Consider the following 17509-nt stretch of genomic DNA (forward strand, 5'->3'; position numbering starts at 1 on the left):
CAGCGCTAAGGATGTCTGACTGCAGTTTAGGCCTGCTTCCTGCTGGCAAGTGGACATCCCTCGAGGGCTGCCGGGCTGCCAGAGGGATGTCTGAGTGCCAGCTTAGGCCCAATCCCCCGGGGAGCGGGCCTAAGCCAGCAGGTGGTCATCCCCCGAGAGGTCCCAGACTGTGAGAAGGCACAGGCTGGGCTGAGGGGCCCCCCCTTCCCCCCCAAGTGCACAAATTTTTGTGCACCGGACCTCTAGTAGATGTATAAAAAGCATTCAACAAAATCCAACACACATTTTTGATAAAAAGTATCAGCAAAGTGGGAAGAGAGGGATCATTCCTCAACATAATACTAGGTGTGCCGGTTAGTAATGGTGGATTTTGTAATCAAAGAAAACACGACAATTTCAAGAAAACATCAAAAGTGCTTTATTCAAATAGGAAATTGTTTGCTGAGCAATGTTTAATATTTCTGCAAGTTGTTTTTGAGTTTGACATGCATCTTCATCCAATAATGCTTGTAATTGTTGGTCTTCAAACTTTTTTGGTTGACCTGGACATTCTTTGTCTTTCACATCAAAATCATCACTTTTAAAGGGTTTAAACCAGTGTTCACAAGTAGTATCTTGAGATGGAGCATGCTCACCATATGCTTCCCAAAGTATACAATAACATTTTCTTCAAAATAAAGTAAAGAATTAAAACTTCCCTCAAATGCTCTTTTTTTGGCATGAAATTTGACATTTTTAAGCTTAAAAATATCTATGATGTTAACACCTTCAGCAAATTTGACATATGAAGTTTTGAGGCTTGCTGTTAATACAACAAAATAGCATACATATCAAATCATTCATATATATATATATATATATATATATATATATATATATATATATCTCAACATATGTGTAACTCCAGCTATTGAAAAAATCCGCATTATTAACTGGTACAAGTAGTAAATGCCATAGATGACAAACCTACGGTCAACATCATACTCAATGGGCAAAAACTAAAACCATTTCTCCTAAGAACAGGAAGAAGATAAGATTGTCCACTTTCACCACTTTTACTCAGCATAATACTGAAGTCCTAGCCACAGTGATCAGACAAGAAAAAAAATTCATCCCAATTGGAAAGGAGGATGTAAAACTGTTATTATTTGCAGATGACATGATATCGTAGGTAGAAAAGTACTCCACCAAAAGTACTAGATTTAATAAAGGATCCAGCAAGGTAGCAGGATACAAAATTAACACCCAGAAATTAATGGAATTTTTATACACCAAAAATAAACTCCCAGAAAGAGAAACAAACAAAAATCCCATTTACCATTGCAACAAAAATTAAGAGGCTTACGAATAACCTTAACTAAAGAGGTAAAAAAATCTGCACTCAGAAAACTACAGAACGTTGAAAAAAGAGATAGAGGAGGATATAAACAAGTGAAAGACTATACCGTGTTCATGGATTAGTCAAATTAATATTAAAATGTCTATACTACCCAAAGAAATCTATGGATTCAATGCAATACTTATTAAAATACCAATGGCTTATTTCACAGATCTAGAACAAATACTTAAAAAATTTATATGGAACCAAAAAACAAAACAAAACAAAACCATGAATAGCTGCAGCAATCTTGAGAAACAAGAACAAAATTGGAGGGATCACAATATTGGATATTAAGCTGTACTATAAAACCATTGTAATGAAAACTGACTGGTACTGGCACAAGAACAGACATATAGATCAATGGAACATAACAGAGAACTAGAAATTAACCCAGACTTTATGCTCAATTAATATTTGACAAGGGAGGAAACAGCATACAATGGAGTCAAGAGAGTCTCTTTCAATAAATGGTGTTGGGATAATTGGACAGGTACATGCAAAACACTGAAACCATACCACCAACTTATACCATACACAAGAATAAAATCAGAATAGGCAAAAGACTTAAATGTAAGTCAGGAAACCATAAAAATCCTAGAAGAAAACTTGGACCACAAATTATCAGACACTCACATAGCAGAATTTTCACTGCTACAACACCAAGGGGAAGAGAAACAAAGGAAAAAATAAACAAATGGGACTATATCATAATAAAAGGCCTCTGCACAGCAAAGGAAATCAGCATCAAAATTAAATGGGCACCCACTTCATGGGACAACATATTTGCCAAAGACACATCTGATTAAGGTGTTAATTTCCTTTATAAAATATATAAAGTACTCATACAACTCAGCAAATGGATGGCAAGCAAATCAATTTAAAAATGGGCAAGGGACCTAAATATACACTTCTCCAAAGAAGACATACAGATTGCCAAGAGACATGAAAAAAATGTTCAACTTCACTAATTATCAGAGAGATTTAAATTAAAATGACAATGAGGTACCACCTGCCAGAATTTCTATAAAAAAATCAATAAACAACAAGTGCTGGCGAGGATGTAGAGAAAAAGGACCCCTACTACACTGCTGATGGGAATGCAGACTGGTATAGCAATTATGAAAATAATGTGGAGTTTCCTCAAAAAATTAAAAATGTAACTGCCATTTGACCCAGTGATCCCACTGCTAGAAATATTTTAAAAAGCCAGAAACACCAATCAGAAAAAATATATGCACATCTATGCTCATAACAGTGTTATTTATAATAGCTAAGATCTGGCAACAGTCCAATTGTACATCAGTCCATTAATGGATTAAAAAACTGTGGTACACATACATGATGGAATACTATGCAGTTATATAAAAGGGATTTCTTACCCTTTGAGGCAGCATGGAGTGCCCTGGAGAGTATTATTCTAAGTATAATAAGCCAGTCAGAAAAAGACAAGTATCATATGGTATCACTTACATGTGGAATCTAATGAACAAAATAAACTGACGGACAAAAATGATCCAGGGACATGACATATTTCAGAGGGATGTGGCAGGGGTTGAAAGATTAACCAATGAACTTGTATGCATATTTGCGGTGTCCCTGAATAGACAATAGTGTTGGGAAGACCTGGGAAGAGGGTTGGAGCTGAGTGGACGAAATCAATGGCGGGAAAAGGAGACATCTGTAATGCTTATAATAAAGATAAATTAAAAATAATATAAAATAAAAATAAACCAATGTAAGTTTGTTTTGTTTTTAACTAATTAATTTTTATTTCACCCATCCTCTGCCATCCACCCTTTTGTCAACCATCAGCTGATTATTTTTATCCATGGGTATGTTTCTGTTTTGTTTCTTTTTATTGCAGAGTAATATTTCTGTATCTGTGCGTGTGTGTGTGTGTGTGTGTGTGTGTGTGTGTGTGTGTATCTTATCATCTTTATCCATTCATATATCAATGAATATTTAGGAAGCTTCCACATCTTGGCTATTACTAGTACTACTGCTATGAAGGTAGGGGTACATATGTCTTTTTGCATTAGTGTTTTGGATTTCTTCATATAAATACCCTGAAGTGGAATTTCTGGGTATGGTAATTCCAATTATATATTTTTAATTGATTTCAGAGAGCAAGGGAGAGGGAAAGGGAGATAGAAACATCAATGATGGGAGAGAATCATTGATCGGCTGCTCCTGTACTCACCCTACCGGGGATTGAGCCTGCAAGCTGGGCATGTGTCTTGACCAGGAATCAAACCGTGACCTCCTGGTTCATAGGTTGATGCTTAATCAGGAAGCCATGCTGTCAAGGTCAATTATAATTTTTTTTTAGGAATCTTCATACTGTTTTCCATAGTGACTGCACCAATCAAAAGTTCCCTATTCTCCACATCCTCACCAACAGTTAATATTTACTGATTTATGGATGATTGCCATTCTGACTAGTGTAAGGTATTCTCTCATTGTGGTTTTGATTTGCATTTCCTTGATGATTAGTGATGTTGAGCATCACTTCATGTGTCTGTTGGACATCTTTATGTTCTCTTTGGAGTAATACATATTCAGGTACTCTTCCCCCTTTTTAATTGGATTGTTTGTTATTTTTTATGATTCTAACTTGTATGGCTTTCTTGTATTTTTCTTGGAGATACAGCTAGCAATGATGTGTTCATTAGGTTTATGGTAGGCAAAATGATGTTACTCCTCTCTCCTTGAGTGTCCATGTCCTAATACTTGGAATGTGTGAGTTTTTTAGGATCTACAACAGAGGGAAATGAAAATTGCAGATGAAATTAAATGTACTGTACCGGGTTGAATAGTGACTTCCCCACCTCCACCCCACAAAATTCATGTTCACCTGGAACCTGTGAATGTGACCTTATTTGTAAATAGGATCTTTTTAGGTGTAATCATGTTTTAGATTTAATCATACTAGATTTGGGTGGGTCCTAAATCCAATCTGACTGATACATTTATAAGAAGAAGAAAATTTGGGCACAGAAACACTCTCAATGGAGGAGACTATGTGAAGATGGGAGCAGAGATCAGAGTGAAGCACCTACAAGCAAACAACACCAAGGATTTCCCTCAAACACTAGAAGCCAGGAAGAGGCAAGTGAGGATCCTCTCCTAGAGAACTATGGCCCTTCTGAAACTTCATTTTGGATTTCTAGTCTCCAATATGATAAGAGAATGCATTTGTTTTTTTAAACCATCCATATTGTAGTAATTTGTTCTGGAAGCCCTAGGAAACAAATGTAGTTTCTAATCAGTTCAAGGTAATGACAAGTTTTCTCACAAGTGGAAGAGGGATACAGAAGAAAGAATCAGAAGGATGGCAGTATAGAAGGACTTGACCCAATGTTACTGGCTTTGAAAACGGAGAAAGGGCCTGTGAGCCTGCAAATACATGCAACCTCTATTAAAAATGTAAATAAATGGATCATCTTCTAGAGCTCGTAGAGGGAACACTGCCCTGCTGTCACCTTGAGATCCTTAAGATCCCAATGAGACCCATTTCAGTCTTCTGACCTCTATAACTATAATATAATGGATGTGTTGGTTTAAGACACTAAGTTTATAGTAATTTGTTATAGTCACAATAGCTAACAAATACAATGTTAGTTGCTATTTTAACTCTAAGGAGATGATTGATATATAGGCCAGGCTGGTTTTCGGTGGGAAGAGACTTAGCAATATCAGTCCCTAGGAGTGGGACCAGGGAGAGATGTAGAGTGCACAAACTGGACACTAACTTTTGGTCAGAATCCAAGGAAGTGAGGAGAGATGGTGAGTCAAGCCTTGTCATGAGCTGAACTGTGTCTCCCCCAACTTTATATGTTGAAGTCCTAACTCTGAATACTTCAGAATGTGACTATACTTTGAGATGGGGTCTTTAAAGAGATAGTGATGATAAAATGAGGTTACAGGGGTGTACCCTAATTCAATATGACTGGTGTCAACATAAGCAGAGAAAATTATGACATGAACACAGAGAGAAAAGGCCACATTAAGACATGGGAAGAAGAAAGCCAACTACCAGCCAAGGAGAATGGCCTGTTGATATCTTGATCTTGGACACCTAAACTCCAAATTTGTGAGAAAACAAATTTATGTTGTTTAATCCACTTGGTCTGTGATACTTTGTTGATCCTAGTAAACTAATATATGCCCCAAATCCTTCATTTACCCCATTTTCTAGATTAGAACACTAAGACTCAGTGTAAGGATAATAAATGACTCAAGTCACATAGTGGCACTGTTAGGGCTAGAATCTGTAGTACTTGATGGTGATGTAAGTGACTAATGAACATTTGGGCTCTCCATACAGTTTTAGGCAAAGTTTTGTGATGTGGTACCTATTTTTTAACCCCTTCGCATCTACATTTAGAACTCAGTGTGTTTATGTTTTCATAACTTTATTCAGATCAATAAAGGCCAACTCATTAAAAAACTAAAATAATCAAGTAATCATGAAATTCAAACCTGTAAAAGAAAATATTTATCAGACACAGGCAGATATGATTTTCTTTAACATTGCATTTTTTACTAGGTTCCACTGAAAAAATATTTCCCACATATAGTGCTACTCTGTTTTTATTTTTAAATTTATCTTTATTGTTGAAAGCAAGCTACTTTATTTTCAAAAATTCCTTTTCTTAAGAGTGATGGGATGCAGGAGGAGGGGCCAATTAATGGTGAAACATGTCTACAATATAATAATTTAATGTAACTCAATGTAATTTCTTTGTGTTGTTAACTTAGTAGTTCAGGCCATCATTTACAAAAACAAACAAACAAAAACAAAACTGTACAGTGAACTTGACTCTAGTTGCAAGTAGAAATTAATAATAGATATTACTAAATACATTTTTCCATTGAAAATTTATGGAGACTGGGGTTTTTTTTTTCTTCTTAAATTATTCAAATCAAATACACTTAGCCTCAGATTTTCCAGGAAAAGAATATGGATCGCTTTCCATCTTGGGTGTAAGAGAGTAACCTAAGCAGACTGTAAATTATTTAAATTGGTCACTTTGCAAATATATTCTAAGTAGCTTTTTAGAATAAGCACAATCTGGGTGGAAAATTAAAAAAAAAAAAGAGAAATCTATGCTGTCTTCAATTACTTTTAAAGAATAGAATCAGACCCTGATCTTATTAAAATCACATCATAGGTCCTTAGTAATCTAGAGCAAGAAAATAAATTGAGTTTTATACCACCCAAAGTTCCAAGACTTTAACTATTATAGGCTCATGTATGGTGCCTTCTTTGTTCCTAAAATATTTTCTACATTATTTCCATTAGTCCTGATAACAGCTTTAGAGGTAGACATTGTCATTTCTCCTTTACAGATGAGGAAACTAATTTAGAGATTTAAATTACTCACTAACCTTATTTGTTTCTGGAGAGAAATTCATTCTGTGGACTATTTTTACACCAAAGCCCATACACTTTCCACTATATTATTCTGAATCTTATGTTATTATGAACAACTTATTTAACTTTTTTGAGTCTGGTTCGTCCAGCAAAGTGAAGCTAATAAGCACAGTAAGTTGCACACAGTAAATAACTTAGTAGTCAAATATTATTTATTATAATTATCATCCTTGATAGAGTGAAAATAAAAACTGTGATGGTAATTATAAACATAAAAAATCATGCTTAAGAACAACATATTGATGTTTATTTTGCAGTGAATGAGATATTGAAAATGTCATTCTATGTGCAAATTAATATAAATAGAGTATAAATGAGAGAAATACTATCATGTGTCTCTATCAGAGAGTGCATAAAACTTGTAATTATACACAAAGTTAGACAATGTAATAAAATGAATGCATCTAACACTGGAACAATAGAGGTTATTATTTTCAAAATCAATAGGGTAATTATCAAATGGAAAATGATTTTAAAATGATTCTGCTTCACTTTTGTAATATCAATATGAAACTTATTAAACACAGTATTTTTAGGTGGCATTAGAGTTTTTGAGAATGTGGCTCTCAGAGTGGAAGACTTTTCAAGACAGGCTTTAAAGAATTAGAATCCCAGATATGTGTTCAAAATGAACATTAATTACTTGATATTCAACTTGTACTACCATATGTTCATAATAAGTGATTTGGTGTTCTGGAATACAAAGGTACTGCATAAGTCTCATATTGTCTAACTTATCATAATGAGCCCAAAGCAATTTATTTTATTTTACTTATATAACCTCTGCTCCCATGGCCTCAACTTTGGTGTTTCAAAGGGAGGCAGAGTAGAATTATGGAGTTGCTGTTTTGGGGAGGTTGGTCCTCAGGCTGTGTATGACTCTCAGTCATGGAGAACTCTTGCCTTTGGAAGTCTTCTTGGATGATCTGGCCCCAAATTCTAATTATGATTGTTGTGAGTGATTCTCTAACTCAATTTACACCATCTAATCTTAATGTACGTATTCTTGACATTTGGGGTTTGGTGGCTATGTCATCTGTGTCAAAAAGGGAATTCTCAAATTGTCACGTGTATGCACTTGTGAGAACAATGGACTACAATATCTGAAATGTCAAAATCCTGAAAAATTTGTAAGTTAGTTTCCTTAGGATAGGTAAGTATTTTCTCCATATTCTCAACCTATATATGGACTTAGCCCTCAGTAGGAGATACTGCTACTTTCTCTGTCCAAATATCCAGAAGACCCCACTGTTTCCAAGGAAATGACAGATTGAAATATATGATTTTTATGTTTATTATAGTTTTGAATATTTATTAGTGTTAGATTCCTTGTTTGCAAAGTATGTGCAACAAAACAAGTAACAGGGTAAAAATTTGCACACTGTGGGGAATACAAAAAATGTAGGTTCTGTTTTCTAAACCCAATTTTATCTTTCTCTAGATCCCCCAATCTTGTTGCTAGCAGAAAACAAACAAAAAACCCACTAACCTTTCTCATTAATGATAAATGCATCTGATACAAAAATCTTTTCAGCTAACTCAGTCTCATTTTGAATAAATATTCAATCCATCAAATGTTTGAAAGAGGGCTGCTCCTCTTTTCTCAAGTTTTCCCTCCCCACTTCCCTTTCCAAGGTACTACCTAGCTAACAGGGGACACTTGTGTGCTTTGAAAGACTGACTATACCAGTGATGGCGAACCTATGACACACGTGTCAGAGGTGACACACGAACTCATTTTTTTTGGTTGATTTTTCTTTGTTAAATGGCATTTAAATATATAAAATAAATATCAAAAATATAAATCTTTGTTTTACTATGGTTCCAAATATCAAAAAATTTCTATATGTGACACGGCACCAGAGTTAAGTTAGGGTTTTTCAAAATGCTGACACGCCAAGCTCAAAAGGTTCGCCATCACTGGACTCTACAGACTGACAGTGAACAACATACATTAAAAACTTAACTCAGAAACCTGCTCAGGAAACAAATTTCTTGTCTACAATAAACAACTCCGGCAGTCAGTCTGCTGTAAGTCACACTTGCAGAAAACACCATTGCTATTTCTAGTGGCAATCCAAGAAGCTAAACATTCAGGAACTAATTAATAACTGACAGCTTCCTTAATTTTTGTCCCTGCTTCAAATTTAGAACCAGCTGGAGAAAGCAAAAAACACATCCCGAAAATGTAAGGTGCCCCACTTGTAGTTAGCCTGCGTACAGCACCCCCACGCCAGCAGCCTCTAATGAGGGCACACCTGAACCCTCCTTTTCTTCTACTCTTTGCCTGCTGTTAAATCTCTGCCAAAATGCAAGTGTCTATGACTGAGTCTCTTGGTATGGCAAAATCTTAAGAATTAGATTTTCTTTGTAAGTTAGATTTTCTTTTCTTAAGAATTATGCTTTTCTCATTTAGTTGGTATTTGTTTATTTCCATGGCTCCCCTATCATTAATGGAGAATAACCAATAGCATGTTGTTTTTTCTGCAGACACCTACTGACCTCCCGTTGAGACACCTTGGATGTTTCTGGGCTTTGCTCTTCCTCCTGGATGGCTTTGCTACTCTAACGTCTGGTGTATCTGGGGTCTATCTACATGGCATTGAAGGCTCTGTAGGTCTCAGTCCACTCTGCAGCAAAATTGGCCTCACCTTGGCTCTCTTGGTGTGCAAATATCTGGAATTTTAGTGGAACACACTATTATTGTTCCTGCCTAGTCTGTGTGCTCACAGTCTTTGCCACATAAGCTCTCTAATCCCTTGCCTCAGTGGCTTTTTAAATTTTTTCAGAACAATTTGGCTCTTAACGCCTAGCTACTTCCTCAATCCCGAGCATGTGTGACTATCACTTAACTAAGAACGACATAGGGGTGGTTTCCTGCCCTCTTTCTGCCAAACATGTCACACCACCACTTTTTTCTGCTCTGCCTGCAGTGTTAGCTTGAGGGCATCTTGCCAAGTGGTATCTAAACAGGAAATGAGCTAAAGGTCCCCTTGAATTTTGTTGCCCCTTTTGCCCCTTTGTACTTTCTGGGCTCTTTCCTCCTCCTCCTCCTCTTTCCTCTCTTGACTTTTTTTTTTTCGTTCCTTTTCTTTCCCCTCCATTGCTCTCATCCTGAGGATCATGTCTAGGGAAGTTGACATGCTACTTTCCTGAGACCCAAGTTACATTTCTCTCCTTTGTGGGTTGCAAACTTCTTTTTCCTTGCACAGTTTGTCTGATAAGATCCCCTGCCCCCCTGTGTAATAGCCTCATTTTCCCTATCTTCTTACCTCTAGGTGGTTTATTTACTTTTCTTCCTTGAGGGCAATAAGCCTTGTTACTAGTTTTAACAGTGGAAGAAGCACAGAGAAATAAACCACTATACAGGTAAGAAGTAATACACCTGGAAATACTTAACAATCTTATCCCATCACTTACCACTTCTGATTAATCCATAGTGTGATAATGAGGATTAACTGTAGTTAAGCATGAAGAAACTAGTGTCCTGATGCATGGATTCGTGCACATTGAAAGGAAATTAATTAGAAGAAATATTTTAATATTGCTATTCGTCCATTCTCTAATAGAAGTGTCAACCAAATTAATGATTGACAATGACAGTTCAAAACACACGCATGCGATTGGCGCCAGTGAGAGCTGTGTGTGTGTGTGTGTGTGTGTGTGTGTGTGTGTGTGTGTATTTATAAACTTTGCTTAATTAGACCTGCTTTCTGATTTAGCTAAATTTTTTCCAGCCCCAATGAAGTACCCCAACTTCTCTTTCAGGTAATTATCAGCAACACAGCAGTAAATATCAACACAAAGCAGATTATTATTGTAGATCATGCAGGGAGAACAAAGGGTAAAATATTTAATGGTAGCAGTGTTTGATTATAGTCTGTGTAGTGAGAAAACCTGAAGTCATTTTCAAATTCCACCATTTCTTACTTCTTTTCAGTTGGGTGAAGTTTCTAAATCTCTGTTTTCCAGTTAATGAAAAGAAAATAGGATTCTACCGAATCTTCTATCTACCTACTTCAGGACTTCTGTAAGGATTAAGTGAGATGAGGCGTGTGAAAACACTTCATAAACATTTGATTAAACGGTACGTGGCTATAAAGCAAGTTGGGTTCCTGTGCTGAAGAAACTCCAAGGAGGCTAGATTTTGCGCCATGGGGGCCTTGGCAGCATTGGCTGCGATTTGGTGGGGTGTTGCTCCTGGGTGGTGGTAGGACCTGTGTCCCACTTGGGGGAAGCCAAGTTTTGGTTTGGTGCCAGGTCCCTGGTGCTGTTTATTTTTCAAAGGCCAGTGTGCATCATGGCAGCTCCTGCATTGAGCATCTGCCCCCTGGTGGTCAGTGTGCATCATAGCTACCAGTTGGAGGGAAGGACGGACACTTAGCCTTTTATATATATACTAGAGGCCCGGTGCATGAAATTCGTGCACTGCGGGGTGGGGGTTCCCTCAGCCCAGCCTGCCCCTCTCACAGTCCGGGAGCCCTCAGTGGATGTCCTACTGATGGCCACAGTCTGGCAGCAGAGGCTCAGAGCAGGCATCCCGTGTGTGTGTGTGTGTGTGTGTGTGTGTGTGTGTGTGTGTGTCCCCACTGGGGGTCTGCCCCCAGCCACATTGGAGGCTCAGAGAAGGCACTGTGTGTGTGTGTGTGAGTGTGTGTGTGAGTGTGTGTGTTTGTGTGTGTGTGTGTGTGTGTGTGTGTCTACTGGGGGCCTGCCTCCAGCCACACCATGGAGGCTTGGAGCAGGAGCCCCTCTGTGTTGATCTCTCAGGCTCCTGGCCTCCACTGCATGTTGTACTCTCCTTGAGCTTTGGCCAAGATGGGGATGCTGCTTGCAAGCTGGGCTTTCCTGCTCCAGGATTGCCATGGCGACAGGGGAGCAGGCCCAGCTGGGGGCTGCCCACAGGCTGGGCTTTCCCTCTTCCAGGTCTCCATGGCAACCGGGGAGCAGGCCCAGCTTGGAGCTGCCCGCAGGCTGGGCTTTCCTGCTCCCTGGTCAGGCACAGCTGGGGGCTGCCTAGAGGCCACACTTTTCTACTTACCGATGGCCGGATCACCACAGCGACCCAGGGCCCAGCTGCACTTTCCTGCTCTCCAATAGTCATAGGGTCCCGCTGGGGGCAGGGCTTAGCAGTGTGGGGCTTAGGTGGCACGAGGGTCCTGGCTTGGGGCTCAGGTGGCACATAGGGGTCCTGACTGGGGGCTGTACATGGGGCCCAGATGGCAGCTCGCGCTGTCCTGCCCTGCCTGTAGTATAGGATAGAGGCCTGGTACACGGGTGGGGGCCGGCTGGTTTGCCCTGAAGGGTGTCCCGGATCAGGGTAGGGGGCCTGCTTCGGTGCCTGGCCAGCCTGGATGACGAGCTGATGGCTGTTTTTAGGCTGCCCACACCCCCTTTAGGGTGAGGGTCCCTACTGGGGTGCCTGGCCAGCCTGGATGAGGGGCTGAGGGCCATTTTCAGGCTGGTGGGTGACTGAAGCTCCCAGCCTCTCCTTTTTTTTTTTTTTTTTTTTTATTCTGGGATTTATTTACTTTCTATGGCTGTCACTGGAGCTGAGAGCCAGCTTTAGCTCTGAGGCTGGCTCCAGCTTGAGGCCTCAGCTGCTGAAAGCAGATATCTGGGCTTTGTTTAGCTTCTATAATTGAAACTCTGTTGCCATCACTGCTGCTCTAAGCTCTGAGCCCGCTGACGGCTGAAAGCAGCTATCTGGAGCTTATTTAGCTTCTATAATTGCAACTTTGTTGCAACTGGAGCTCAGAGCTGGGCTGCTGCAGGCCAGGAACCTTGGCTTCCTCTGTCACTGGAGCAAGCAAGCCTCCTGTTTGCTTCAGCTTCCTGGCTGCCGGCAGCCATCTTGGTTGGCAGTTAATTTGCATATCGCCTGATTAGCCAATGGGAAGCGTTCGGGGGTATGGTCAATTTGCATGTTTCTCTTTTATCAGATAGGACTAGAGGCCTGATGCATGGGGAGGGGGGGTCCTCAGCCCGGCCTGCACCCTCTCACAATCTGTCAGTTGGACATCCCTCTTGCAATCTGGGACCACTGGCTCCTAACAGCTGGCCTGCCTGATCACCCCTAACCACTCTGCCTTCCTGCCTCATCACCCCTAACCACTTGCCTGCCTGCCTCATCACCCCTAACCTCTGCCTACTTGCCTGATTACCCCTAACCACTCATTTGCCTGCCTGATTGCCCCTAACCACTTGCCTGCCTGCCTGATCGCCCCTAACTGCCTTTGCCTTAGCCCCCGCCACCACGGCTTTGTCAGAAAAAACATCCGGAATGACCTCCGGAATGTCGTTCAGCTGTCCAGTCTAATTAGCATATAATGCTTTTATTATTATTGATATAGATACTTTGAGATTATAAATGGTAGGCAAACATGAAATGTTGTTATTAAAATAAGAACTTAGCCACTCAGTCTTGTCTTTAAAAGGGGTTTACCTCTTGTTTATTTAAAAAAGATTCCTTTTTGCCTTGGCCAGTGTGGCTCAGTACATTGGGCATCATCCCATACAATAAAAGATTGTCAGTTCAATTCCCAGTCAGGGCACATAACCAGGTTGTGGATTTGATCCCCAGTCAAGGCACATACAGGAGATAACTAATCAATGTTTCTCTCTCACATTGATGTTTTCCTCTTTCTCTCTCTCTCCCTCCCTCTCTCCAAAAAAAAAAAAAAAAAAGAAAATCAATAAAGACATATTTAAAAAAACATACAGAAAACAAAGAAAAAATGATTTCTGTTCTTTCTATTGGTTTTTAAAGAGAAAGAGTTTAATTTATACTTCAATTATTTCTCTCTATGCTAGTCAAAGGTGTGAGCTTATATCACTTTTCTTGAATTTATTAGTTTCTCATGGACATTTTGGTTTATACCAATAAAAACCAGGAATGTGAATTCTGAAGACTTCCATGTAATATTATTTCCTCATATGTAGAGACTGTGAGGAGAAGTCCACACAATATCTTCATAATTAACTAGTTAATAATAAAGGAAAGAAAGAAAAGGGAAGTTAGACACTGTAAGCATGACCACTTGGGAATCTTCACCAGGAAACTATAGCTTCACACAGCATTTGTCCTCCAAGAAGATTAACACCCTTCCCTTTCCTTCCCCCATCTGCTACTGGGGGGGGGGGGGGGGCGAGGGAGGGGAAGAAGGAGAAAAGCACATGTGCAGTAGAAGTCAGGGTGGTGCAGGGAAGGTGTGTATCTGTCCGTCTAGCCTGGGGAACAATGGACTGGCTAGAGGATGAACCTCATCAGGAGCATGCAAAATCTTGAGAAATGAATTGGTTAGTTTGAAGAAGCTCCTGGTTAAAATATCCAGAGTTCCATTGTTCTTATTCTCTCGTTCTGTCACCAGTATTGCCAGTGTGTTCATGTGTTGTCTCTTTATAGCCATGTGGCCTTAGCAGCTGCATGGCCATGGCCTTGCGGATTCCACACACAGGAAACTGGACTGTACTTTAATATGGAGAAGAAATTATGGGCAGTTGCCTTTATTCTGGCCCTGCTGAAGGCAAGATTGGACTTCTTCCATGGCAAGATGGTCAGAAATGGAACACTGGAATCGCAGGGCTTTATTTCCACACCAATAAATGTTAATCATTCTCCCATATGGGTCTCAGGAAATTCTTTTCTTCTTGACTCACAAGAACTCTACTTCCACTAATAATACACAGAGTAGACAGAGAAAAGCCCATATCACTCTGGAACTGAGGTTAGACACTGAGGATGCTGCCTCTTCTCTCCCATAAATAGATAGGGGACAAAGAATATTCAAACATGCTTAAAGAGGAACCAAGAGAGCTCAAAACAGATTTCCTGCTAATATGTGAGGACAATCTGTTCTGATGTGGAATAAAAACTAGAATTGGTATTCACATAATACTGTATAATTTACAAAGCTTTTTTTCTTACTAGTTATGTGTCATTGAGCAAGTAAAAATATGAGAGAAATAGTATCATTTCCATTTTACAGATGAAGTCTGACTCATACTGATTTGGTTGTATTTTTTAAAAAATATGTTTTTATTGATTTTCAGAGAGAGGTAGGGAGAGGCAGAGAGAGATAGAAACATCAATGGCAAGAGAGAATTACTGATTAGCTGCCTCCTGCACACCCCTAATAGGGATCAAGGCCACAACCCGAGCATGTGTTCTGACCGGGAATCAAATCGTGATCTCCTGGGTCATGGGTCAACACTCAACCACTGAGCCACACTGGCTGTGCATGATTTGGTTGTATTTTGACTATTATTCTAGTTCAATATGTTATTTATTTATTTATTTATTTTATTTTTTATTTTTTAATTTTTTATTTTTTTTTTGACAGATTTGAAACCACCGTTTATTTGTAATAAATAATTACACCATCTAAAAAAAAACCCAAAAAAACAAACCTGGCTTCTGCGTGTTCTGGGTCCCTCCCTGCCTCGCTGCTGGGGATGCGATCAGTTCCCCTGCAGGCAGGCACCGCTTCTGTGTTCTGGGCCCCTTCTTGCCTGGAGGTGTCACCGATCACCACTGGTGTGGGGGGCAGGGAAGAGGCAGTCACTGGTGGCCTCTTCTCTGCCCCGCCTGGCTTCTCTGATCACCAGCTGGGGGGCGGGCCTTTGCCCAAGTTCTTGGATCCAGGGAGGAGGGCAGGGCAAAGTGCCTTTACCCCACCACCTGGCTCTTGCCTTATGCCTGGGTTTCTGATCACCATCCTGATCACCGTCCTTCCCCTTTCACCTCCCATCATTGAGCCTACGTATGCAAATTAGCCACCCAATATGTTATTTATTTAGCCAGTTTCCTTACATTTAAGTATGTGCATCTAGAGAGGTACCAGCTCTGCTCAACCTGAAATACAGAAGGTTAGGAGAATTTCTTATTCTACATTAAAACCCTTCAACGTAGGGCAGCTGCAGAGTTGAATCATGTTTCTATCACTCTTCACTGCCAAAGCTCACAACAAATGGAAACTATAGTCAACATACATTGTTGTAATATACCCCGAGAGTAAATACTCAGGACACAAGACCAAATTAATGAGTCATTTAATAAGCCGGTGACTGAGAGGGAGTGATGGCTCCAAATCTCCCAGTCCTGAAATGGTGGCAACATCATGCTTAAATAGGCAAATATTACAAAGGTATCGATTACATCTTTGGGTTTGGAATGAGGAGCCTGGTTTGCACAAAGCAGTTACAGAAGCAAAATTGAGCAAGTTAGTTAACTATAAAGATTAATTATAGTTTTGGGTCTCCAGATCACTGAATCAACGGAAACACATTTCCTGGAGCCACTGAGGCAATTTAGAATAATTGTGCTGTCCTGGTTTCCAGGTACAGAAGAATGTGCTTTCTAAAACCAGTAAGATCACAATCAATGGGTTATTCAAACCACCAGCAATGGAGTATTCAATCAATTGGGATAGCATACATAAGTTCAGAAAATCAAAGTAACTTTTCTATTGTTAAAGCAAATAAGTACAGAAGCCAAACACCAGGGTTAAAGTTAAACTACAGTTTCTACCTGAGATGATTGCTACCATACTTCAACATTACTGATAAAATCTATAAATATGCAATTTGGAAACAGTGTTCTTATGACAATATTGTGTTTGCCAGAACAGTAATTATGGTGGTGCAAATGTGTTAATGGTTGATTAGAGGAATCACACCTGTTTCTAAGTCAGTTGCTGTTACTCATTATCTTTGCCCAATTTTATTGCTCAGAATATGTTCTTTGCACATAAATTAATCACCACCATTTTAATCACTTATTATTTACTGAGTGCATATAATAAGCAGAGGGTGGTTTTTGTCAGTTTTTGAATAAGAGGAAAAAGTTGACCAAGGGAATGTAGCCTAGGAAGATTTTCCAAGCACTAGGGATGGTGTGGGAAAAGGAGAGGCATAGAGATGTATTTTACTAAGCAAATGAATAAAAAAAGGAAAGCTTCTTGCATAACTGGGAGAAAAAAAGAAAGGAACTAGAGAGTAGTATGAATAAAGTATTATTAAATAGAAAAAGGGAAACAGGAAGGCAGAATATGAGAGAGGCGATACTGTGAGATTATTCATTTATTCACTCATTAAACAAGAACTGAAGACCTGTTATGAAGCCAGGAAGTCTGAGATGTTGCTATCCTTTCATGGGGAACCTGAGGTTCAGAAAGCTGAGTGAGTTCCCACAGACAGTAAATAGTTGATCTTGACTTTGAACTAGTCTTCTGATCCTGAAGTCTGTGTTCTTTCTGCCATGTTGATGCTATTATAACACACAAGATGACTCTTGTGTTTTTTTTAATCACTTTGTTTACATTTACTGAATTGGAAATATGTTTAAAAAGTAGATACTTGGAGTTCCATGTGCTGAAGAGATTGAAAACCTTGCTAAACTTAGCTGAAAGGAAATCATGAGTGAGAATAACTTTTCAGTAGTCATTTCAAAACATATATGCCTCAAAAATCGTCATATTGTACACTACACATATAAACAATTATATTTTTCATGTATTCCTTAGTAAAGGTGGAAATAAAGGAGAAAGTAGAATAATTTTTGGCATTGAGTGGTGGAACTGTTGGAAAGAAGGCTGGGATGTCCAGTGCTTCTTAGAATGATTAAACAAGAAAACTAGGAATGCTCCAGAAACAGGATTACTATTGGGCTATTTTCTTCTCCTTTAATTTAT

This window comes from Myotis myotis, unplaced genomic scaffold, assembly GCF_014108235.1.
Source record: "Myotis myotis isolate mMyoMyo1 unplaced genomic scaffold, mMyoMyo1.p scaffold_m19_p_3, whole genome shotgun sequence".
Classification (NCBI taxonomy): domain Eukaryota; kingdom Metazoa; phylum Chordata; class Mammalia; order Chiroptera; family Vespertilionidae; genus Myotis; species Myotis myotis.